The sequence below is a fragment of the Hypanus sabinus genome, chromosome 14 (genome assembly GCF_030144855.1).
Source record: "Hypanus sabinus isolate sHypSab1 chromosome 14, sHypSab1.hap1, whole genome shotgun sequence".
NCBI classification, from domain to species: Eukaryota; Metazoa; Chordata; class Chondrichthyes; order Myliobatiformes; family Dasyatidae; genus Hypanus; species Hypanus sabinus.
Genome location: NC_082719.1, coordinates 2,946,984 through 2,967,291, shown reverse-complemented (window position 1 = coordinate 2,967,291; position 20,308 = coordinate 2,946,984). Strand labels below are relative to the sequence as shown.

The following is a 20,308-nucleotide window of genomic DNA, read 5'->3' as shown; positions in this document are numbered from 1 at the left end:
GGGTGATGGTGGAGGGAACTGGTTGGGTCTATTGTTAAGAAAGCAGCAAACAGTTTTAAGGCCTTCTTGATGGGTAACAGAAGTGTATAGGTACTGGACATCCATGGTGAAAATTAGTCATTCAAGGCTAGGGAATTAAAAATTGTTGAGATCAAGAGCACGTGAAACACCTTTTAAATAGCTTCACAACCAGATAGTTGACATGCTTTGAAATGTTCATCACAAGGAACAATAACCTTGGAAGCATCTGCAGAAATCTCTCACAAAAATGTGCAGTGACAAGTTGCACACCAAGGCTCACTTATTTTTGGGTTTCAAAAGGGAAAAAAATTTCAGCTTTGTTGGCATAAAAAGACAATATTCTCACTTTATATTCTGATGCCTATATTCCGACATCTTCAAGGACATCTACAACATTTCACTCTTCCAGACTGTGGTCCCCATTTTTCAAATCAGCCATCATTACCCCTGTATCAAAGAACTCTTACACCTTTAGAACTAAACTACTACAACCCAGTGGCAGTGATGCCAATCATCAAGAAGTGCTTGAATGGCTGGTAGTCGCACACATCAAAATTCCATTCCTGCCATTCTGGACACTCACCAATATGTTTTATCAACAGAACCACTCTACAACAGATGTCATAGCATCTGTCATGCACCTGGCCCTGACACATCTCGAAAACAAGGACACTTATGTCAGAATGCTGTTTCTAGATTTCAATTTGGCATTCAATTCTATTGCCCCACGGACTTTGGTGAACAAACTCCTACTCCCCAGTCTAAATACACCACTGTATTTAGATAGAGCTCATAGATAGTGGGGTCAAGGGATATGGGGAGAGGGCAGGAACGGGGTACTGATTGTGTATGATCACAGTGAATGGCGGTGCTGGCTAAAAGGGCCGAATGGCCTACTCCTACACCTATTGTCTGTGCAAATAGATGTTGGACTTCCTAACCAAGAGACCTTAGACAGTCAAGATATACTACCACTTCTCTCTCCCCCATCATCCTCAACACAGATGACCCCCCCCCCCCCCAAGGCTGTGTGCTGAGCCCACTGTTGTACACTCTGCTGATACAACTGCACAGCCGAACACCTGAGTAATCGCGTTGTCATTTACAAATAATGTAACCATAGTGGGGCTCATCACTGACAACAATGAGACAGCCTACAGGGAGGAGATGGGAAGAGCCGAAGGCCCAATGATAGGCAAATAACCTCTTCCACAATGTCAACAAGACAAAGAAGATGGTTATTGGCTTCAGAGCTGGTATTATTTACAACCCCCTTTACATAAGTGGCACAACAGTGGAAAATGCGAGCAGTTTCAAACTCCTGGGACAGCACATCTCACACAACGCTTTACAGAACAGGCTACCCAGGTTCAATTCCCGCCACTGTCTGTAAAGAGTTTGTACGTTCTCCCCATGACTGCATGGGTTTCCTCTGGGTGCTCCGGTTTCCTCCCACAGTCCAAAGGTTAAATGGTCATTGTAAATTGTCCCATGATTAGACTAGGGTTAAATCACAGTTTCAAAGATAAGAAAATCTGCATTTGCTGGAAATCCAAGCACCACACACAAATGCTGGAGGAATTCAGGTCAGGCAGTATCAATGGAAAAGAGTAAACAATCGACATTCGGGAAGAGATCCTTCATCATGACTGGGGAAAAGAAGGGGATTGTAGGGTGACATGACTCAAAGGGCCAGAAAGGCTTCTTCCATGCTGTATCTCAATAATTAAACTTCTCATGGCTCCTGAACACATCATACACAATCAGGAAAGCTCACCAACATCTCTACTTTCAGAGGAGGCAGAAGAGAGCTGGACGATGAACATCAATATTCATGACCTTCTACAGATGTGCAGTAGAGAGCATCCTAACACGTTGCATCACTGCACAGTACAGAACCTGCATTGTGACAGCCAGGAAGGCTCTATGTTGCCCATTCACTAGCACCTTCAAGGACAATTATACAGATAGGTCCCGAAAAAAGGCCAGCAATATCATGAAGGATCCCATCCACCCTGCTCATCCCATTCCCACCAGGGAGGAAGCTACATAGCATCCACACCAGAACCACCAGACTCAAAAACAGTTACTTTCCCCAAGCAGTAAGGTTGATCAATATCTCTATTACCCCCACCACCACTACTTTATCATTTCTTATCTGTCACCTTATGTACAGGCACTCCTATGCTAGTGTCACATTATGTACATTCAATCTTAAGTATGTACATTTCTTATGGTTTTTTATTATCGTGTTCTTTATCTTACTGTGTGTTTTTTTGTACTGCTTTGTTCGTCTTTACATTTTTGTATGGGAAATGACATTAAACAATCTTGAAATCTTAAACCTTTAAAGCATCTGCAATTACTGGATTTATCATAGGTGTAATATTTCAAGAATTAAAATTGTTTATTGTCATTCTTCAGTGTAAAGAAGAACAAAACGACTGCTACTCCAGGTCCAATGTGACATAAAAAACACAACAAACATAAATAATACAAAAAACAATATAAATGTAACTCTATAAAACACATGCATAAATAACTATTCTATACACATAGACTGTATGTAAAGAGACACCAGTGCATGTAGTGGTGGTAGGGTTGGCTAATGGATGATCAGCCAGATAGTTTAGGGAAAGTAACTATTTTTGAGTATAGTGGTCCTGGCATGGATGCCGCATAGCCTCTCCCGTAATGGGAGTAGGACAAACAAACAGTCCATGGTTTTCTTGTCAAATGATTATTCTAACTCAAATTAAGATTCTTAGACCAATACCACAGAATCAATGATGCTCCAAACAAAAGCCTGATACATAATCTTGCATTCAGCACCAACTGTCACTAAATTGAAAGGATGGTCATCCTAAGTCTTAAGTAACAATAAACAAATTGATGCAATTGTAGTCTTCCTTACAGTGACAAAGGAACAATACTTAGACGGAAATCTTTCAAGATATTCATTTGTAATATCTGAGGATTTTATGTCCTCCAATTTACAATGGGTGTTTGTTAATGCTTGTTGTGCAATTGTTGTCTTTTTAAAAACCACATTCATTTTGCTCAATACCATCCTAAAGCTGGTCTTTTTGAACTCCAATAGAAATCATCACAAAATTTTTCTCTCTCCAACGATATATAGATGAATATTTGATATTCATAAATCTGATAAGAGACTAGCTGCAAGAGAGAGCTTTCACACGGCTCAAATAATGCAATAACAACCAACTCTTTAAAAAGTAAACATTGTTCCAATGAAACCTTGTTCATTGCCCATTCATAGGTTGATATTCATAAACCTTGTTCCAATGAAAGCTTGTTCATAAAGCAATTTTTTTTACTGTGGAATAACTTTAGTGAGCAATAAGTGAAAGAATTCTATCCTGGAAAAAAAAGGGTAAACAATTACTATACAAATCTCAAGATATTTCCTTCTTAGTCATTATAGTGCCACAAATGCAGTTAAATTCCCTAATCAGCGTAAAATTATGAAATTCACAAAAGAGCAAGAGGAATACCATTGCATTAAAATTCCATAATCTTTAAATTTTATGTACGTGTTGATCTTACCCCTTTTCCATTATTGTACTGTCTGAGATATTAAGTCTTTACAACTCCTGTATGGAAAAAATCGTAACAGCTACGGGAAGCATTACAAATGGAAACGGAAATACAAATGGAAGAAAGGAAAACAACTGACAAACCCTAAAGCAAAATATTGCAGATGCTGAAAATCTAAAATAAAAGCAGCTCAAATACCATCTACAAATTTGCTGACGATAAACCATTGTTGAATCTCAAATGGTGATGAGAGGGCGGGAGTGGTGTCACAGTAACAACATTTCACTCAACGTCAGCAAGACCAAAGAATTTATTGTGGACTTCAGAAAGGGTAAGAGGAAGGAACACACACCAGTGCTCATAGAGGAATTAGAGGCGGAAACAGTGAGCAAGTTCTTGTGTGTCAACATCTCTGAGGAACTAACCTGGACCCAACATATCGATGCAACTACCAAGGCACAACAGCAGCTATATTTCATTAAAAACTTGAGAAGATTTGGTGTGTCACCTAAAAAACTCAAATTTCTACAGATAAACCATGGAGATAACTGGCTGTATCACTGCTTGGTATGGTGGGGGGGGGGGGGGGGGGGAGGGGGAGGGAAACTACTGCACCGGATCAAAGAGAATTGTAAACTTAAGTCAGCTCCATCATGGACACTAGCCTCTGTAGTATTCAGGACACCTTTAAGGAGCAATGCCTCAAAAAGGCAGCATCCATCATTAAGGACCCCCATCACCCAGCATGTGCCCTCTTCTCACTGTGGAACAGAAAGAGGTACAGAAGCCTGAAGGTGCACACGCAATGATTCAGGAACAGCTCCTTCCCCTATGCCATCCGATTTCTGAACAGACATTACCTCACTACTTGTTTCTTTCTTTTTTTAAAAAAACTAATTTGAATGCAACTGTTTAATATGTATACTAACTATAATTCAGTTTTTTTCTATTATCTATTACATTGTACTAATGCCACAAAGTTAAAAAAATTGGATGACATATGCCGGTGATAGGAAACCAGATTCTGATTCTGAAACAGGCAACATTTCTGGAGAGACAAACATTTTGGGTCAAAGGTCTCTGATCAGAACTGAAAACTTCACAAGTTACCATTTGGTTCACGAATCTTTTACTGTGGAGTTAAATCAAGTGGTGCTTGCTGTACTGGAATCCTGTATCAAATCCAGTTCCGCAGGGATAGATATTATAAATTGCTAACCCCTTTTCAAACTTGGTGGAAGCAGTGAAAACAACTTTTGTTTTGTCGTTGGTTATAGCTTATTTTATCATTTGATTGCACAGAATAACAGTTCATGGAATGACACTGAAATGTGTTAAGACCTACTTTACAATACGTAATTTTTTTTCTCCTGCTGTTACCTATGGACTCAAATACAGAATGGCTAACATCTGTAATTTCATAAAACAGAAATTGCTGGAAATACTCAGTTACTCCGTCAGTATCTGAAACAGAAACAAAAACTCCACAGATGCCTGGCCCGCTGAGTATTTCCAGCATTTTCTATTTTTACTTCAGATTTCCAGCATCCGCAGTTGTCTTGGTTTCCAAATTGCCACTCTGCAATTCCATACTTGGCGTTCAGAAATGGCATAATTTTATAAAAGGTCAAGTGATCCTTTCGCCAACCTTCAAAAACAATAGTATCTGAAAGAGCAACTCCTTTAGTAAACTGGTCCATTTTAATCGCAATGCTTTAAAGCCTGATTCAGGTTGCACTGCGCTCATCGATCGAGAGCGAACGGGAGATTCAGTAACAGGCGACCCCCACCCAGCCAGCCCCCAATAAAAAGCAGCATACACGTTGCAGGGCAATCGTCAACCCCGTGGTGACTGCGTCTCTACTTCGTGCCTTTCGCGATGAACGCTTTTTTTTACATAAGTGATGACAAAATAAAAGCGGCCTAAGCTCGAGTGAAATCCAGAAACAAGGATTAAATATGAAGAGGAGGTGGCCAGTCTGGCTGCGGGTGCCCCCTACCCCTCGTCCCCTCGTCCCCTCGTCCCCTCCTCCTCGCCCCCTTCCCCAAGTCCCGGGGGCTGCCACCACGACTGGGGCCATTCGCCACCCGAACGCCGACTCTTTTCAAACACCACAACCGGAAATCAGCCCGCCGGATGTCGCCAGAAATTCAACCGGAGAAGGGAATGAAATATAAATAAACTCCGAATAACCTCGCTCCAGCTTTAAACAGACACTATTTCGGTGCGCCCATCACGCTCTTTCCAAATGCGGCAGGGTATTTATTTGTATTTAGAAAGCGAGGGGGAACATTTACAACAAACTCACCAGGGGAATAAAAAGGTCTCCAGCGGACGAAGGAGAGATGAAGGTTGGTGCTTCTTTCCGTCTCCCCCTCCTCCCTTGTTGAAATTTATCCTGTGAAGCGCTGCAAGACGATGGCGTCGGGGGATGCCAGAGCAGTGGGAAGAGTTTTGCCGCCGTTGTTGTCGGTGCCGCTTCTCCCTCGGCCGTTGCCCTTTTTCGCGGTGGCCATCTTTCACCCGAGGCTGAACTAAGCGAACCTGCGGCTCCCAGGGAGGAACATCGCCGGCGCTCTCGCTCCCTGCTCCCTCGCAATCCCGCTGGCGGCCAACAGCGCCCCCTTCGCCAGCGACCGCGCACTGCAAGTCCCAGCGCAGGCGCGGACCGCCACGGCAACGACTGCCACCTGCCGGAGCACTTCCACCCAGGCAACTTCGGGACAGGGGCGGTGTTCAAAGCGCCCGTTTCCGACCGGCGAGAAAGACCGATGTGTTGGCTTCAAAGTCGTTTCACATGGGTTTGGAGCTCGTCCCGTGGATGATAAATTGAAATGAATTTAATCAGCCCTTGGTTTGCGTCTGAAAAGGCAAAGAGTGGAGCGGAAGTTCGGACACCCCCTGATCCGAAATCTGAAAACCTCCAAAATCCAAAATTTTTTGAGTACTGACATGACATCACAAACGGATAATTCCATGGGGAACTGGGTTGGTTCCCAGTCGATGTGCAGGTCCCTGCATACTACAGGCAGTGCTGAGGAGTGAGCTCACATATGTAATAAACAGAAATTAATGAACATTTTTAAAGTACATAAAGCAAAAAAAAGAAGATATGGATAGGTATTGAAAGAGTGGATTTCTCAGTGTAAGAGCTTCTTACTGGGATGCCAGTCATGAAACTGATGATTGAAGATGATTTTAAATGGTTGCAGAAATTTAAGACACAACATCAGATTTTTAAAGCTTTGTAGTATTAAAGTGCCTGCTGATCATGAAGCAGCAGAGAAATTCATTGATGTGTTCCCCAAGATTGTCGTTGATGAAAATATAACATGCTGATGTGCGTAAGTGTGATGAACAAGTGTAAGATGAAGACTGGTAGCACATAAATTCAGAGTCAGAAAATAATGGTGATCCCAAGCTATCTCATTATACATTCCAAAATCTAACATTCAAAACATTTCTGGCCACAAACATTTCAGATAAGGGGCACAATTTTAATCTCCAATACACATCTGCTGAAATTTATTTATTTATTTTTCTACTATATTATGTATTGCATTGAACTGCCACTGCCAAGTTAACAAATTTCACGACACAGGCCAGAGATAATAAACCTGATTCTGATTCAACTGGTTGCTTTTTATTTCTCTGTGCACATTAGGTTAAAGAGATGGGAGTAAACACATACAACTTTGACAAAGATGTATATAAAAGAAAACTGATATTCTGTAGGAGTCATGGGTATTTGTTACCAATTATGACACTGTTTTAAAAAAAAGAATTCTTACTTCTTTAAAATTGTATTTTTATCTGCATTTGCTTCTTGCTATCTGTATTTTAAATAGGGGATTCACTTGAAATTATTGTGAATTCCATCAATAAATCAATGCTATTAGAAGTGAAATTCCTTGAGATCATTAACTGCATTGAGAAACAGGAATTTAATCAATTGCATTGCAGTGAGCAACACTCTCAATATTGTGCTATTTTATCATGACTTGGGCTAAATCATCTGAAGAATCACATCATCAAATATTCTACACAAGAAGAGGTTTGGAATAATGTGGAGCGATTAATGAATGTATTCTACCTAGTAGTGAACACACAGAGCCAAATGCCATTTTTGAAAACAGCTATCCTACAAGTTGATCTGTTTCCTTTGAAGTTAAGTTGCCAATTATTCAAAATTACTGCAGCTGTGTTTGTGTATTACTTCCCATTTATTCCTTCTCCGTTGGAAATTATTATAATTTTTTCTGATAGCATTATTTTATGAAATCACCTTTGACATCAGTTCTCTATCCAAAGCAACACACTCCAACAATGCTGCAGGAACTCAGCAGGTCAGACAGCATCTACAGAAATAAATCAACAGTTGACATTTCGGGCCGAGACTCTTCCTCGGGACTAGGAAGGAAGGGGGAAGATGCCAGAATAAAAAAGGTGGGAGTTGAGGAGGATAGGTAGATGGTGAGAAGTGAAGCCAGGAAAGTAAAAAAAGATAAAAAGCTGGAGAGGAAGGAATGACAGGAGAGGAGAGTGGACCAGAGGAGAAAGGGAAGGAGGAGGGACACCAGGAGGGAGGTGATAGGCAGCTGAGAAGAGGCAAGAGGCTGGAGTGGGGAATAGAAGAAGAGGGGAAGGAGAGGGATTTTTGTTTAACCAGAAGGAGCAATTGATGTTCCTGCCATCAGATTGGAGACTACTCAGATGGAATATTAGATGTGGCTCCTCCAGCCTCAGGGTGGTCTCATCCTGGTACATCTAGCTTGTCCTCCCCCCCCCCCTTTTTTTTTATTCTGGTGTAATGAATTATTTAAATGAACAAAGAATGCTTAACCAAACAATATATTTACAGTATTACTCTTATTACTGAACTATCAAATACACAACACTCCTCCCTGCTTAGATACAAACACCCACTCAACGTGGAATGCATGTCAACTTTATATACATACATACGTAACATAAAGATTTGTATTCCTCGTGTGTGTGAAAGAAGCAGGAAATAAAGTCAATTCAATATACAGTATACTGTATAATACATCTACTATATGGACATCACAGCATAGCAAATTTTTTATTGTCCCATTCAGGCCTAAAGATTTAATCACTGTAGAGACCTTCTTACTCTTGTAGGATAACGTCTTTCCTGACCCGGGGTGGGGAGGTTCACTCTACTTCGCAGGAAAGACTTATGAGTGTGGAACAATCTTCGGTTCTGGGGCCTCCTCCATGGTGGCTGTAGGATTTGACTCTGGGACTGCAGGAAGTGGTTCTGAAGCTCTGGACACCTTTCTTCTCTAACAAGTGACGCTGCTCTCCTCAACTGATCCATGATGACATCAGACAATCTCGCTGTGTAGGAAAGTGGTAAAGTTCTGTCCTTAATCTTTCCATGTATCCACTTTTCATCATCTCTACAGTCCTTCACCGGCACTGCTTGTCCAGGAGTGAAACCTAGAGCCTCCTTGTTTGAGGAGCACTCATTCTATCTCAGCTGATTGTCCTGCATACTCCAACTGAGATTGGGTTTGAGCAGATCCACGTGTGAGCGCAAGGGATGCTGCAGGAACAGCAGAGCTGGTGAGTTGTCGGTTGCGGAGTGTCCTGCACTGCAATACTCAAGGAGGAAATTGGCGAGCTTCCGATTCAGAGTGTTCTGCTGACATTGCCTGCAGTGTGTTCTTTAGATGCTGGACAAATCTTTCTGCCAAGCCATTTGTAGCTGTTGAGTGCAGTGCAAATGTAACATGTCTTAATCCATTCATTTTCAGCAATGACAGAAACTGTTCCACAACAAACTCTGGCCCATCGTCACTGACTAAGTGTTTTGGAACACCAGACCTTGAGAAGAGCCCACTCACAACACATCAGGTGGGAACACTTCTAGCCACTTTGTAGCTGCATTCAATACTATCAATGCATTCTTGCTGTGAAGAGTTCAATAAAATCCATGTGAATCTTCTGCAATGCAGGCCATTCCCAGGGCACTGCTCCTTGGCATCTTCCAGATGTGCTGGCATCCCAAAAAGTTCATGGTAAATTGCTCAATCTGCTGATCTATCCTAAGCACCAGAAAAAGCTTAGAGACAACACTTTCATTTTGACCACACCTAGATGATCAACATATTTTTGTCTAACACTTTAGCTCTCAGCTTGGATGGTACAACAACTCTCAATCCCCACATAAGGCAATCTCCATCAAGAGCAAGTTCTTTCCACCACTGGTACAAATGGGGGAGCTGGGATTCTGCTGCACATTCCAGCCATTTTGGGTGGCCATGTAGACCACAGTGTGGTGTCTTTTTCAGTTTCCCTTTGGATCATCTCTGCCGTAATAGGGAGACTTGATTTGCTTTAGGTAGAATACGTCAAGAGGAGTGTCCCATTTTGTAAATTTTTCAGGTATTTCCTTTTCCAAGGGTAAATGGGACAATCCATCAGCATTTCTATGATTAGTTGTCCTCTTGAATTTGATCTTGTAATTGAATCCTCCAAGAAACAAAGGCCATCTCTGCATTTATGCTGCTGCTGTTGGTGGGACACCCTTCTGTGGACTGAACATAGATATTTGTGGTTGATGAACAGTAATGGGGAAAAACTCTCTCTCTTTCAAGTACGGGTTGAAATATTTTACACCCCAAATAGGACTCAATGTGTTTTCAATCTGTACGTAACTCACCTCTGCGGCGGTAAGGGAATGTGATGCAAAGGCTGTGCGATGTTCACTTCCATCACTCTTAACATGTGACATGACTACACCTACAGTACAGTATACCATAAGGCGAGATGCCAGAGGCAAGATTCACTGGGCGATGTCTGATACGACCATTTCCTTAGCCTTTTGGAAAGCCATCTCACACTGCTTTATCTATGGCCATTTCTTTCTGATCTGTAGTAATGAGTCCAAGGGGTGCAGCACTATAGCCAGGTTTAGCAGGAACCTGTTATAGTAGTTGACAAATTATAAACAGGACCACACCTGTGATATGTCCTTTGGCCTTGGGGCATCCACCACTGCTTGAATTTTCACAACACACTTATAAATCTTATACCTCAATGGTGTGATCACGGTAAAAGATGTTTGGTTTAACTAATTCATACTTGTTGTGTCATGCTCAGAGCCCATAATCTTCTAATCTTTTTAACACTGTCTTGAGGTTTTGGAGATGTTCCTTGTTATCATTACCATTTTCAATGATGTCACTCTGAGTTCCTGGGCCACCTGGTCCATAGCTTCCTGCCTGCACTCCAGCTGCTCCAAAAATAAGCCTATTCCAGCAATAAAACTCTTTGTAAGTGTTTATGATGAGATATACATTGGACTCTTCTTCCATCTCCAACTGTTGGCTTTGGCCTCAGCTAAGTCCACTTTGCAGAAGTGTTTCCCCACAGAAAGGTTTGCAAAGATACCCTCCATCCTGGGCAGAGAGTATCAATTTACTTTCAGTACTAGGTTGATGGCAATGTTATAATCACTATAGATTCAGACAAACCCCATCTTTTTTGGCTATTGACATTGTCCATGGGCTTCACTAAACCTTAGAAAGCATTTGTTTGGGCTCCTTGTGATCTACTTTATCATAAATTGTACAAGGAACCAGACAGGTTTTGGAAAATTTGGGTGTGGCGTTTTCATTTAACACCATTTTACCCTTGATATATTTCAGTTTTCCACTGCCATCCTTGTATGCTGCTAGGGCGTCGTCCAATATCTTTTTACAATTCACTTTCAGTTGACTCTATTGAAGGGGATGTGGCATGCAGATGGTGGATGGAGCTCCAACCAAGTTGTAGTTGTTTCGGCCAATCACAGCCCCACAATACTGGCTCTCCTGTTTTTACCACAGGCAAGCCCAATGGATTTCACTGTTATGAATGTCATTCCCACAGGAGTTAGGCTTTTCTTCAGTACAAGTTCATAGTTGGATATCTGCAGGCTTCAGTTCAGTATCTTTGAAATGCCTCTCAAACTTATTTTGTGGAATGACTGAAACAGCCGAGCCAGTGTATAATTCCATTTTAATTAATTTGTCTTTCACATCTGTTGTAAGTCGCTTTTGCTTGTCTATTGTTAGTTTTAGTATTTTAAATCTTAAGGCTGGCCAATCCTCTGTCACTCTCATCATCATACTTTTCATCAACAGCATTCAGATTAGTGCCCTTTTTGAAACTGTAACTTGACTTTTTTCCCTCTATCCTGTGCAGTCTATTTATTTTTTTCTGTTTATGTTTAGGTCTTTTTATGTGTCCTAGTTTGTTGCATTTTCTACAAGTTTTGTCTTTAAACCTGCAGAGGTCTGTTGTGTACAAAACTTGTTTGGTTAGGCAGATTTGTGTTCAGACACTACAATTTTGTTCAAACTCACTTTCATTCCTGACTGCAACCCAATTGCGTCTCTACTATTTCCATTGATACAGCAATTTCAATTGCTCTTTTAAATGTGAGTTGTGCTTCAGTTAGGAGGCATTTTTGATTGCTTTCTTGCAAGATCCTAAAAATTAAACAATCTTTCAGTGCATCATTAAGCCCATCACTGAACTGACAATGCTCAGAAAACTTCTTCAATTCATCCATGTGGGCTGATATGGACTCCCCTTCCTTTTGATTCCACTAATGAAACCAAAAACATTTTGAAATCAACAATAGTTTTGGTTCTAAATGTCCCTGCATTCTGTGTGGCATCCGTTAGTCTTGTGAGACCATGGATCTGCGCCTGGAAAATCTTGCTTCAGGAGTGTCCTCTCCAGGGTGCAGGCCTGGCCAAGGTGGAATGGAAGACTGGTGGTTGCCCATGCAGCGAGTCTCCCTTCTCCACACCACTGATGTTGTCCAAGGGAAGGGCAAAGGCCGATACAGCTTGGCACCAGTATTGTTGCAAGAGTTGCCAGAACGAGGTTAAAGGCAACGTTGGACTGCTTTAGGGACTCCAGCTCCAGATTTATCCTCAGGGTTTACTCCCGAAGCCTTTCCCATGAGTGGGTATGGCCGCAAGGCAGTGGAGGTTTGAAATCAGAGTAGTTTTCCCTCTCTTAATGTTCCTGCATTACGTTCATGGTATCAGCAAAGTTCATTTCGGCTGGTTTGGTTGGAGCAGTCAAATAGCTAAGGAGACTGTATGGTCTTCCTCCAAGTGCACTCAGCAAAACTGACACTCGTTTGTCATCAGCTATTCCATTTGCTTTAAAATACTGTTCAATTTGTTCAGAAAAATATCAGCCAATTATCTTTTCTGAAATCAAATATAGCTCTTCTTCTGATGTAGCCAGCCATTCTGCTTTTTTAAATTTACTACTATTATCTCCTTGTACTCAATGTTTATGAACCTGTGAATTTCATCTTTTTAACTCTACTATCTCTCTCCCTGTTCCGAAAAGACACATAGTGCACTTGTTTTTAACTTGAACATCTCCCTCCTCTTGTGAAGAAAGTGTGCAGCACATTTTTTAAAAAACTTGAATATCTTGCTGTGTTTTAACATAGGATTTATCTTAGGCTAGTTTTCAAACTGACTCATCACCACTGTTATGTGTTGTAACTCCAAAAGAGGAGTCTGAGGCCTCCGTCGGTCAGAGTTAGCCATGGATATTGTGTCCTAGCTGTCTAGATTGCAAGCCTGAGCAGTACGCTATGGAGAGCAAGCTGTTGCCCATGTAGAAAGCTCCCCCTCTCCAGGCATCTGATGAACCCAAAGGAACGACAGAGACTGATACAGTTTGGTACCAGCAGCATCACAGGAATTGCCAGTCAGCATTGAATTCAATGTGGGACTGCCTTAGGGACTTCAGCTCTGGATTTTCCCCCCGGGATTTACTCCCCAAGCCTTCCCCATCAGTGGGTACAACTGTAAAGCTGTGGAGGTTTGAGATCAGAGTCTTCCTTCTAGAAAATCTGCCAACCATGGCTGATGAGACCCATCTGCCCAACGTGACTGGTTTTAAGGTGCTAGTAACCTGTCTTTACCCCTTCTCAGTTAAAATGGTTCCTCTGGGCTTGATAGCTAAGCCACACATGAAGGCCAGAAGGGCAAAAGATAAAACTATTCAAAAGAAAAAACATAGAGCCAGGGATAATGTGTCCACTTTGTTCTTGCTTTTGGGAGGCTCACACTTACGATACGGTGGTGTAATGATGAATGCCATTCACATACTTTTACATATAACCCTTAATGAATTATTTAAATGAACAAACCCTTAATCGAACAATATATTTACAATATTACTCAAATATTACTAAAATATTAAATATACAACACACAAGTTGGGGATGATCCTACAATACACCGGTTTCAGCATGGTAGGGAGAGCAACTGGAATATTAACACAAGTCAGGCCAGATAGGAGGTTCCCTTCACGATAGTGATGTTATACAGTGTGGGGGAGTGAGGTGCAGGTAGGGAGAGACTGTCAGATGTAAGGCATTTTCCTTACCGGCACCCTCTTGTGATATTATCCAAAACACAAGCATACTACATACAAATGTTTTCAAAAGTGTTTGCTGTTGTGCTTTCTGAAATTGATCCAGCCTCTTTTCTAGCTTTAAACTCTGCCTTTACTTTTTGTTTTGATTAGCTAATAAGGTTTACTCCTTTTGTGTGTCTAATGTTATATTACTGAATCTAACAAGTCTCAGAGCTCTATACTACTGAAAGGATAGTATACAGCAAGCAGAAACAAGAAAGGTGGAGAATGTTCAGTGAGTGTCCACAATTATTGATCATTTGGTGAAATTGTGAAGGAAAAATGTAACTCTAAAGATAAATGCTGGCTGAGCAAACAGTGCTTCCAAGTATGTCAGCTGAAGAAGCAGTACAGGGACAGATAAAAACAGAGGAACTGGAACTAAATTATGTAACAAAACAAATGTATTGCAAATTGATGTATTTAGCAATGATCTTGTAGCTTGAAGTGACTTTTGACATTTCAGGACTTTATGAAATGATAGGGATTCAGTGACTCATAAAATCAAATAGCACAAAATATACTTTCTGCTTCTGCTGGGACTGGAAGGATGACGCATATGTTTGTAGATCCATTTTCTTCTCAGCAATATGTTGAATTCATTGGTCAGAATTAACTTGTTCAATCAACACCCTTGTCTATTATTCACCTTTCAAAAATGTCTTTGTACCAAATTGCACACACTTATCAAAAGATAACTACTTGAAGACTATCAGGTATATGAAAAGTGTTAAAGGTGGAAACGGATGCTGGCATAAATTTTCTTTGTAAAGTCAATGACAAAATGCAAATTTAAGAAGGTAGTTTCAACAAAATGTTACTACTAGAGATGTCCTTCTACATGTAGTTATCAAATTCTTTAGAAAACTAGCACTCAATGGACACTGAGTGATCAAATGTAATGTAATACATTTGGGGTTAAAGGTGTTTGTTTAATTTTGATTTATTTTTGGCAGATCATACAGTTAAGTACAAACAGAACAGCAAAGTAATCACTGATTATCTATTAAATAATTTATTAATTATTTGCAAGAATTCGATGAAAGTAGTATTGTAGGAAAGGCAGATGAGTTCAGGGCATAAACCAACACAAGGAATTATGACATTGTAGCCGTTAGTGAGACTTGGTTGCAGGAGGAGTAGGACTGGCAGCTCAGTATTCCAGGCTTCCATTGTTTTAGATGGGACAGAGCAGGAGGGATTAAAGGGGAAAGGATGGAGTTACTAGTCAGGGAAAATCTCATGGGAATGATCCAATAGGACAGACTGGAGAACTCATCTAGTGAGACTTTATAGGTGGAACTGAGAGATAAATAAGCTATGACCACATTAATGGAGCTATATTTTAGAGCACCTAACAGTCCGTGGGGTATAGGGGAACAAATTTGTAGAGAGGTGGCAGACTGTTGCAAGAAACATAAGATTGTTAGAGTAGATAATTTTAATTTTCCGCATATTGACTGGGACTCCCGTACTGTAAAAGGACTAGATAGGGTAAAGTTCATCAAATGTGTTCAGGAAAGTTTCCTTAGTACTTAGAAATCCCAGTGAAAGAGAATGCTATTCTTGATCTCCTTTAGTGAATGAGAAAAGGCAGGTGGCAGAAGATTGTGTGGAGGAATACCTTGCACCTAGTTGATCATAATGTCATTAGTTTCAAAGAAAATATGGAAAAAGATAGATCTGGTCCTCGGGTAGAGATTCTAAATTGGAGAAAGGCCAATTTAGATGATATAAGAAAGGATCTGGCAAGTGTGAATCAGGAAAGGCGGTTTTCTGGAAAAAGTGTAGTTGGTAAGAGGAACACTTTCAAAGGAGAAATTTTGAGAATACAGAGATTGTATGTGTCTGTCAGAATAAAAGGTAAAGATAACAGGTTTATGTAACCTTGGTTTTCAAGAGATATTGAGGTTCCAGTTAAGAAAAAAGGAGATGCATAACAGGTATAGAGAGGTTGAAACACTAGACAATAGACAGTAGGTGCCGGAGTAGGCCATTCGGCCCTTCTAGCCAGCACCACCATTCACTGCGATCATGGCTGATCATACACAATCAGTACCCCGTTCCTGCCCTCTCCCCATATCCCTTGACCCCACTATCCATAAGAGCTCTATCTAACTCTCTCTTGAATGCATCCAGAGGCTTGGCCTCCACTGCCTTCTGGGGCAGAGCATTCCACATACCCACCACTCTCTGGGTGAAAAAGTTTTTCCGCATCTCTGTTCTAAATGGCTTACCCCTTATTCTTAAACTGTGGCCTCTAGTTCTGGACTCACCCATCAGCGGGAACATGTTTCCTGCCTCCAGCGTGTCCAATCCCTTAATAATCTTATATGTTTCAATCAGATCCCCTCTCATCATTCTAAATTCTAGTGTATACAAGCCCAGTCTCTCCAATCTTTCAACATATGATAGTCCTGACATTCCAGGAATTAACCTTGTGAACCTGTGCTGCACTCCCTCAATAGCAAGAATGTCCTTCCTCAAATTTGGAGACCAAAACTGCACACAATACTCCAGATGGGGTCTCATCAGGGCCCTGTACAGCTGCAGAAGGACCTCTTTACTCCTATACTCAATTCCTCTTGTTATAAAGGCCAGCATGCCATTAGCTTTCTTCACTGCCTGCTGTACCTACATGCTTGCTTTCATTGACTGATGTACAAGAACATCTAGATCTCGTTGTACTTCCCCTTTTCCTAACTTGACTCCATTTAAATAGTAATCTGCCTTCCTGTTCTTGCCACCAAAGTGGATAGCCTCACATTTATCCACATTAAACTGCATCTGCCATACACTTGCCCACTCACCCAACCTGTCCAAGTCACCCTGCATTCTCATAACATCCTCCTGACATTTCACACTGCTACCCAGCTTTGTGTCATCGGCAAATTTGCTAATGTTACTTTTAATTCCTTCATCTAAGTCATTAATGTATATTGTAAACAGCTGTGGTCCCAGCACCGAACCTTGCGGTACCCCACTGGTCACAGCCTGCCATTCTGAAAGGGACCCGTTAATCACTACTCTTTGTTTCCTGTCAGCCAGCCAATTTTCAATCCATGTCAGTACACTGCCCCCAATACCATGTGCCCTAATTTTGCCCACTAATCTCCTATGTGGGACTTTATCAAAAGCTTTCTGGAAGTCCCGGTACACTACATCCACTGGCTCTCCCTTGTCCATTTTCATAGTTACATCCTCAAAAACCTCCAGAAGGTTAGTCAAGCATGATTTTCCCTTCATAAATCCATGCTGACTCGGACTGATCCTTCTACTGCTATCCAAATGTGTCGTAATTTCCTCTTTTATAATTGACTCCAGCATCTTTCCCACCACTAACGTCAGGCTAACTGGTCTATAATTCCCTGTTTTCTCTCTCCCTCCTTTCTTGAAAAGTGGGACAACATTAGCCACCCTCCAATCAGCAGGAACTGTTCCTGAATCTATAGAACATTGGAAAATGATTACCAATGCGTCCACGATTTCTTGAGCCACCTCTTTAAGTACCCTGGGATGCAGACCATCAGGTCCCAGGGACTTATCAGCCTTCAGACTCAACAGTCTATCCAACACCGTTTCTTGCCTAATATAAATTTCCTTCAGTTCATCCTTTACCCTAGTTCCTTTGGCCACTGTTACTGCAGATCCAAAGTACCTGTTCAACTCATCTGCCATTTGCTTGTTCCCCATAATAAATTCACCCGTTTCTGTCTTCAATGGCCCAATTTTGGTCTTAACTATTTTTTTCCTTTTCCTTTTCTTTAGTAAAAGCTAAAGAAGCTTTTACTATCCTCCTTTATATTCTTGGCAAATTCTTAACAAATGAGGTACTTGAGGAGTATAAGAAATGCAAGAGAACATTTAAGAGAAAAATCAGGATTGCTCAAAGAAGGCATGAGGTTGCCCCAGCAGACAAGGTAAAGGAGAATCCCAAGGGATTCTACAGATATGTTAAGAGAAAACATTTTGCAAGGGACAAAACTGGCCCTCTGGAAGACCAGAATGGTAACCTACAGTATATGTAAAGCCAAAAGAGATCTCAAATGGATTTTTTACATCTGTTTTTACTTGGGAGACGGACACAGAGTCTTTAGAAGTGAGGCAGAGCAGCAGCGAGGTCATGGACCCAGAGGAGAAGATGCTTCTTCTGAGGCAAATTAGGGTAAATAAATCCCCAGGGCCTGATAAGGTGTTCCCTCGGACCTTGTGGGAGGTGAGTGCAGAAAATGCAGAGGCCCAAGCAGATATATTGAAATCTTTCGGCACAGGTGAGGTGCCGGAGGATTGCAGGATAGCTCATGTTGTTCTGCTGCTTAAGAAAGGCTCAAAAAATAAACCAGCAAATTATAGGCTGGTGAGTCTGACATCAGTAGTGGGAAAGTTATTCGAAGGGACCAGATATAAGAATATTTAGATAGACAGGGACTGATTGGGGCTAGTCTAACCAACCTTAGTTTTTTGAGCAAGTTAGCAGGAAAGTAGATGAAGGCAAGGCAGTGGATGTCTTTACGTGGACTTTAGCAAGGCATTTGACAAGGTCCCGTATGGGAGATTGGTCAAGGAGGTTCAGTTGCTAGGCATTCAAGATGAGGTAGTAAATTGGATTAGGCATTGGGTTTGGGGAGAAGCTAGAGAGTGGTAGTAGATGGCTGTCTCTCTGACTGAAAGCCTGTGAATAATGGAGTGCCACAGAGAGCTGGGTCCATTGTTGTTTGACATCTGTATCAATGATCTGGATGATAATGTGGTTAACTGGATCAGCAAATTTGTGGATGATACCAGGATTGAGGTGTAGTTGGCAGCAAAGTAGTCTATCATGGCTTGCAGTGGGATCTGGACCAGCTGGAACAATGGTCTGAAAAATGGCTGACACAATTTAAGGCAGACAAATGTGAGGTGTTGCACTTCAGTAAGACTAACTAGGGCAGGTTTTACACAGTGAATGGTAGGGCACTGAGATGTGCAGTAGAACAAAGAGATCTGGGAATACAAATCCATAATTCATTGAAAGTGGTATCACAGTTTTATAAGCTCATGAAGAACATTTTTGGCACATTGGTTTTCATAAGCCAAAGTATTGAGTACAGGAAATGGGATGTTATGATGAAGTTGTATAAGACATTGGTAAGGCATAATTGGTGTATTGCATTTTTGGTCACCTACCTACAGGAAACATGTAAATAACATTGAAAGAGTACTGAGAAAATTTACAAAGATGTTGCTGGGATTGGAGAACCCGAGTTATAAGTAAAGATTGAATGGGTTAGGACTTTATTCCTCGGAATGTAGAAGATTAAGGGAAGAGTTGATAGAGATGTATAAAATTATGAGGGATATAGATAGGGTAAACGTAAGCAGGCTTTCTCCACTGAGGTTGGGTGGGTCATGGGTTAAGGGTGAAAGGTGAAATCTTTGAGGGGAACATGAGAAGAAACTTCTTCACTCAGAGGGTCGTGAGAGTGTGGTGCGCTGCCAGTGTAAGTGGTGCATCCGTGCTCAATTTCAATGCTTAAGAGAAGTTTGGATAGGTAAGCTCATGGGAGGGGTATGGAGTGCTATGATCAGAGTGCAGGTTGATGGGACTTGGCAGTTTAAATGGTTCGGCAGTGCTGTACTTCTCTATGACTAATATTAATCCAGCCCAAATTAACAACAAAGTAGTGCCAGAACTGCAAGGAGGCAAGTATTTTTCTTTGATCATGGATTTAATGCCAATATATTGTATGTTAATCAACAGGTATTTGTTTTCAGAATTGTCAGTTCATAAGGAAGGTTAGAATGATTTACTGGATAATCAAGCAGATGTAACTGAAGCAGACTGTGCTTACAATGGTGAACAACTTCGATTTGGATGTTTCTAATTGCAACAATAAATCATGACAAAACAAGCATACCTAAAACTACTAAATCAACTTACTTGCTGTATTTCTTCTGCTTTTTCTTTTAGTGGAAATTAACAGTATTAACAGTTGTTCATAATGCCATATTTTTTCTAGTGCCTGCTCAGTATCCACAGACTACAGAAAACAATATGTTGACTAGTCATTCTTCATAATCAAAAGGCTGTAGGATTCAAGAAAGAGTCACACAGATTCCACTAAAGCTCTGTGTCAAAACTACATTGTTCATTAAGCCCTTAAAGAAGTGTCAAAGTATATGAGCCAGTCATAAAACACCCAACTGGAAGCTGCTTCATTCACAGTAAGGTGGAATAACTGGAAACAATCTGTAAGTACTTTTCATTTCTTCAACATGACC

The 20,308-nt window shown here is 41.1% G+C and overlaps 1 protein-coding gene across 1 annotated transcript in view; it reads right to left on the bottom strand.

The window, feature by feature from the left end:
- Positions 1-7,447, bottom strand: part of wdfy3 (WD repeat and FYVE domain containing 3) — a 354,111-nt gene extending 346,664 nt beyond the window's left edge. Inside the window, exon 1 of the mRNA XM_059988693.1 lies at positions 5,889-7,447. The gene's annotated coding sequence lies outside the window, so the exon portion shown is untranslated. The remainder of the gene's footprint in view (positions 1-5,888) is intronic.
- Between the last annotated feature and the right edge of the window lie 12,861 nt (positions 7,448-20,308).